The sequence below is a fragment of the Anomaloglossus baeobatrachus genome, chromosome 1, assembly GCF_048569485.1.
Source record: "Anomaloglossus baeobatrachus isolate aAnoBae1 chromosome 1, aAnoBae1.hap1, whole genome shotgun sequence".
Taxonomy (NCBI): domain Eukaryota; kingdom Metazoa; phylum Chordata; class Amphibia; order Anura; family Aromobatidae; genus Anomaloglossus; species Anomaloglossus baeobatrachus.
Genome location: NC_134353.1, coordinates 656,799,885 through 656,805,884, shown reverse-complemented (window position 1 = coordinate 656,805,884; position 6,000 = coordinate 656,799,885). Strand labels below are relative to the sequence as shown.

At 49.1% G+C, this 6,000-nt stretch overlaps 1 protein-coding gene across 3 annotated transcripts in view; it reads left to right on the top strand.

Annotated features, from left to right (window-relative positions):
* Positions 1 to 2,513: 2,513 nt before the first annotated feature.
* MTMR3 (myotubularin related protein 3) overlaps positions 2,514 to 6,000 on the top strand; it is a 95,515-nt gene continuing 92,028 nt past the window's right edge. For all 3 annotated transcript variants that reach the window (XM_075319964.1, XM_075319962.1, XM_075319965.1), the window contains exon 1: positions 2,514 to 2,655. The gene's annotated coding sequence lies outside the window, so the exon portion shown is untranslated. The remainder of the gene's footprint in view (positions 2,656 to 6,000) is intronic.

The window sequence follows — 6,000 nt, the reverse complement described above, 5'->3', positions numbered from 1 at the left end:
ATGGGATTGGTGGGCAGGTGAAAAGGGCAGGCTCACAATTTAGATTTAAAGGGCTGGGAGTGCACCACACATGTGCTCTGTCTAGCATTATACAGGCTCTGTGGCGATTGCTTCAGAATCCAGGTGAGTAAGATGATCCTCTACAACAGTAGTTTGCGATCACAGCAAAGCCCTGCCTGGCCTCACTATATACCTACTACCTGATACAATGCCAGGCTGTCTGGTAACCTTAGTATTGCAGGTACTGCCTACCCACCTTCCCTGATGTGCCACCCACCTCTCCAGCCATTTATCAGGCAGTGCCTCTAATCTGTCCCTTTCACAATCCAGGTGCCACTCACCCCTCCCCCATCACTTCTGGTTCTTATTGACACCCTTTTAAGTGCTTTATTTGGTTTTGGTGGTCTCTTGACCCACCTTATTCCAGCACTCACTTATTTGGTGCCTCCTGAGTGAGTGGTTGTAATGTGGTGGGCTAGAAGGCAAGCAAAAGATCAATGAGGCCTGACCTATAGTGGCACAAGAGTCTGGATGCCCACCTGCCATCCCTCATTATGGTGCCTACTTATAGGGAACCAGGCAGCAGATTTTCCACATAGAAATTACAGGCAGTGCCATACTGGTGCTAGGATGGAGAATCCCATCATAACTTCAGTTTAGAGATGGTATGTTTCATTGATTGGGTGGGGGTTGAATAAAGAGAGAAATTGAAAGGTCTGGAAATATGTGCTGCCTGCACTTTATATGGGAAAGTCCTGCTGGCTGGTTCCCCCCTCAGAACGCCTCGATGCCCTCTAGTGGAGCCTACTTCCCAGCTTTATATACCTCATCACTATTCCATTAGGGATGTAGAATGTGAGCCCTCAGTGTATTTGGTACATGGGGAGAACATACAATATCCTTGCCCCTTCCCACTCACTAAAGGCTTTTGTAGCCCCAGTATTCATATATTTATTCATTTATATAATGCTATTAATTCTACAGCGCTTTACATACATTGGCAACACTGTCCCCATTGGGGCTCACAATCTAGGTTCTGTATCAGTATGTTTTTGAAGTGTGGGAGGAAACCCAGGCAAACATGAGAACATACAAACTCCTTGCAGATGGTGGGATTTGAACCCAGGACCCCAGCGCTGCAAGACTGCAGTGCTAACCACTGAGCCACCGTTATATATGCACTAAAGAGTATTATGGTCATCACAGCCTCCCCACAGTATGCCTACCAGTGACAAGAACCCCTGCCCCTTCACAGGCCCAATACAGTATGGTGGTCCCCTCATCCATATCCTGCTTTATAGGATGATGGTCCCCAATGCACATAATGCCCAATAGTGACACCCCCACCATATCCTGCCACATAGGAGTCCCCCCACAGTATAATGCCCAATATTGACCTCCTCCCCTACATATCCTGCCGTACAGTATGACGGATACACACCCACATGGTGACCCCCCCATTCCCTACATGTCCTCATATCTTGCCATATAGCCCCCTCCCACACCATGTATAATGCCAAAAAGTGACCCCCCCCCCCTCCCATCAATATCCTGCCATATAGTTTAATGGTCCCCCCCCCACGTATAATACCAAATAGTGACCCCCCCCTCCATTCCTGCCATTTAGTATGATCCCCCCCCCCACCACACAATGTATAATGCCAAATAGTGATCCCCCCCTCCATTTCTCACCATATAGTATGATGCTCAGTCCCAATATAGTATATTGGTTCCCCCACACTATGGCCACTATATAGTAACCCATTACTCCCTAATCTGAGCTGTCCACCGAATCCCCTGCCTCCCCTTCACTCCTGTCAGTGGATGCGGTGGTCTGATGCAGTGACGTCATCTGCGTGTCACCGGCTTCCAGTAGTTTGGAAGGGCCATGTACCTTCTGTAGTCTTTGTTCTATTGCTGGCTGCAGAATGAGTTAACAGAGAATGTGTCAGTGAGCTCAGACTGAATGACAGTTTGTGGCCCTCTTTATGACTTTCTGAGCTCCTCTCAGATTTGACATATCGAAGTTAAATGTGTAAAAAGCCAGATGATGCTAAGTTAATGATGCCTCATTGCAAAAAATAAATGTGACAACCCCTTTAATTTCAGAGGTAATTAACCGTCCCTACATGCTATACTTGAAAACGAAAACATTAATTTTGCAAAGGACATGACCAGTAGACTCGCACAGCCGCGCTTAGAAACTGTCTGCGAAACAAGTCGTGCGCAGGGTCCCTTTAAGTGGTTTGTTTGGGGCTTAGACACACGCCCACTCCAGCTTCTAACCCCGCCTACAACCCGGACTGATGACAGGAGCAGGTCCCCACGGTAAGCTCCGCCCACTGCAGACACACCCACTCCAGCTTCTTCTGCCTTTGGTTGAGGATCTGCACAGCTGCGTTTACACGAGAGGGGCGTGTCTGCGCGTACACGCTTCTCTTATCAGTAGGCGTGTCTCTGTGCGTGCGCGCTCTCGTGACGTTCGCCCCTCCTCACTCCCGGCTATAGGCCTGTTCTACGTGCCCGCGCTTCCGCCATGTTGTTGTGGTTGTGAAGAGGAAGGAAGAACCCGGAGCTCGGACTGACAGCAACCGACAACGGGGAGGGGGGGGCGCGACAGCTGACACCGGGGACCTCATCCTGCAGAGCCGCACGGTAACGAGAATGGTGGCGTGTCATGGCCGCCTGTGCATGTGTAGCCACTATTTACCATCACGGGCAGTGTGCCGTCACTGGAGGCAGGGTGCAGTGTCACTGTCATTGTAATTAATTTTCCCAGCGGTCTCCATAACTTGTGGTGGGCATTGCCTCTCAGCAGCCCTGTGTGGGCAGTCAGTGACTGCAGCTGGACACGTATCATCCATACACCCAGCTATGGCCTTATACTTCCCTCTAGTCTAGATGGATCCTCTGCTCGCTGAGTGTCTCCTAGTTTGCTCCTAGCATTGCTTTAGTGCTGTCAGTTCATCCGGTGTTTGATCACTGCCACAAATGCGCAGTATTATAACCTGAGCAAACGAGCTGTGAGGTTAACCCTTGCCGTGCTGGTGGACTGGGCTGCAGTGGCCAATACATTGGGTGTTCCTGCGTATTCAGAGGCTGTCTGCTCATTCTAGTGCTGAAGGTGGATGAGCTCGCACAACTGTCACCAGGACCTGTGGGGTCGCGCTCACTAAGGCTATGTGCGCACGTTGCGTAAATTCATGCAGTTACGCTGCGCTTTGCAGCGCAGCGTAACTGCATGCGTCCTGCGTCCCCTGCACAGTCTATGGAGATTGTGCAGGGGCCGTGCGCACGTGGCGTCTCAGTGCGCAGCGCTTCGGCTACTGCCGAAGCGCTGCGCAAAAAGAAGTGACATGTCACTTCTTTCCTGCGCTTTGCCGGCAGCTCCTGCTCTGTCTATGGGAGGAGCTGCAGGCAGAGCGCATGGAATCGGCGCTCACTACGGACATTTCTGCAGCGATCTAAAGCGCACATGTGCTCTTCAGATCGCTGCAGAAATTTCTGCAGGCTAGTACGCAACGTGCGCACATAGCCTGACACTGTAGAAATGGGTGTGCCTGTGGGGTCATACTGACACTGTGGAAGTGGTTGTCCCTGTAAGGTTGTGCTTACACTGTAAGGGTGTCTGTGGGGTCATGCTTGCACACTGACCTTGTGTATGGGGATGTCTGTGGGGTCATGCTTGCACACTGACAATGTGGAAGGGGGTGTGCTTGTGGGGTTGTGTTCACCCTGTAGAAGTGGGTGTGTCTGTGGGGTCATACTGACACTGTGGAAGTGGTTGTCCCTGTGAGGTTGTGCTCTAAGGTGTGTTTGTGGGGTCATGCCTGCACTCTGACCTTGTGTATGGGGTGTCTGAGGCCACGCTGACCCTGCGTGTAAGGGGGTGTATATACAGTCTTCACAGTGGGATAAATCTGTGCAGCATAGTGAGTGATGTGCAGATGTTGGTCCTCAGCCTGTTCATGACTTCTCCTAATTCTGCACGGAAAAGCTGTTAGTTATCCCGCTGTATTAGTGGGGTCAGGCGGTGGATTGGTGGACCCGTGCGCAGTGGTAGAGGAGACTCAGATTTTTGGATATTTTTATTTTTTTTTTTTTTTGTTTTGACAGTCTCAGTGTATTCTTTATCAAATCCTTGTTGCTTGCTCAGACTTGGTAAGCAGTCAGTTAAGAGCCCAGGTGCCACGTCTGGCTACCAGCGCCTCTCCCAACCATAGGGCCCCCCCCCAGCAGGAAGCATAAATTGAGCCCAGGATAGGACCAGATCTTGTCCTGTGTAATCGTTGAAGCCTTTCCTAAAGGAGGCCAATGCTGTGTTTGTGTGTTTGTGTGTTTGTGTGTTTGTGTGTTTGTGTGTTTGTGTGTTTGTGTGTTTGTGTGTTTGTGTGTTTGTGTGTTTGTGTGTTTGTGTGTTTGTGTGTTTGTGTGTTTGTGTCCCCATTTGTATACCGCCGTGTCTGCTGATGCGTTAGAGCGGTATATGTAGGCATCTATCTCACACGTCAGGTCGTCTGTCTGGATTAGACGCTTGGTATACGGCTGTGTACTGATGAGTTAGGCCCATGTAAGCTCTTTAAATTCTTCAAAAGGGGCAACATATAATTTAAGGACAGGTCTCAAAGAAAGCTGGGAAGTTTCCTCTGTTGGGATCTGCTCTTAATTTTGGTAAGAAATAGGCCACCAGCTGACAGGAGGGAGGTCGGAGTGCCCGCATTCTGATTGTGCCTGGCCTTCTAGAAACATTGGAAGTTTCCCGGGTATGGATTTGTGTAGGTTCCTTAATTCCAGACGCTATTAGTTCAGTAAGTAGTCATGTGACTGAGAGGGGAGATGCAAAATCCGAATTCCAGCGGGGTGAGCCGTGCTCTGGCACATCTTACTGTGTCACTCTCAGGAATGTTGTCTGCCATTCAGGAATTTTCCCAGCACCTGCACAGCCCCATTGTTCTGCTCCTTACAAGCAATGGCTGCAGCATTTGTCATCGCTAGGTCCTACTAGAAATGGGTCAGACGGATCAGCAGAACTCTGCTCCCTTGTAGTGACTGGTGGGAAGGCCGACATCTGAGGGTCAGGTGCACAATGAAGGTGAACGGGTTTTATTGGCGTTGTACAGATAGATGAGAGAAGCTCAACTAACTACATTGCTGCCCAAAAGGCTATGTTCGCACTGCATTTTTTGGGTGCATTTTGGGCACAACTCCTTGACTTTGCTTCCAAAGTCTGAGTCTTCATTTTTGCTGTTTGCACAACTTGTTTATTTTTTTTAAGCTCAAAAAAAAAAAAAAAATGTCAGTCCTTTCCTGCATTTTTCTGCATTTTCCTTCCATGCAATGCATCGGAAACGCAAAAAACGCACAGATTAAAAACTCATGCATTCTTACCAGTGCATTTTTTGCGCATTTTTGCCGCAGATGTGATTTTTAGTGGCCACAAACGCAGCGTAAAAAAAAAACGCAGCATGCGCTTATAACCCGAGGCCCGTGTGGAGGTCTGTGGACTTGCTGCTTTGTATTATACAGTAAAGAACCAGCAATGTACTGAAGGCCAACATTGCAACCGGTCTGATCGACTTGTCCTTGATGCATTGTTTATAGTACTAGGCCAGTATGGCTGGCAATGGTGGTTGTGGTTAGTACAACAGATGCTGGCCAGCGCTATTTCTAGGACTCGGCTGGCTAGTCAAGCTCCTTACTGGAAGCTGCACATTAAACACATGCATGTATCAACACATGCCCCCTATTAGGCTAGGTTGACATTTCCGTTGTTTTAAGTCCGTCAGCAACGGATCCATCAGTTTTTAGATGTCAACTGACGCAACGGATGTGTTTTTCACAGGATTCCTTTTACAGGAATCCTGTGAAAAAACTGATCCGCTGTGTCCGTTTGACGGATCCGTTTGTGTTTGGCACACCCACTGGACTGTCCCAAACATGCTGGGCATGCTCAGTAGAGCATGACTGAATCCCGTTGTAAGACGGATTACGAAGGAATCC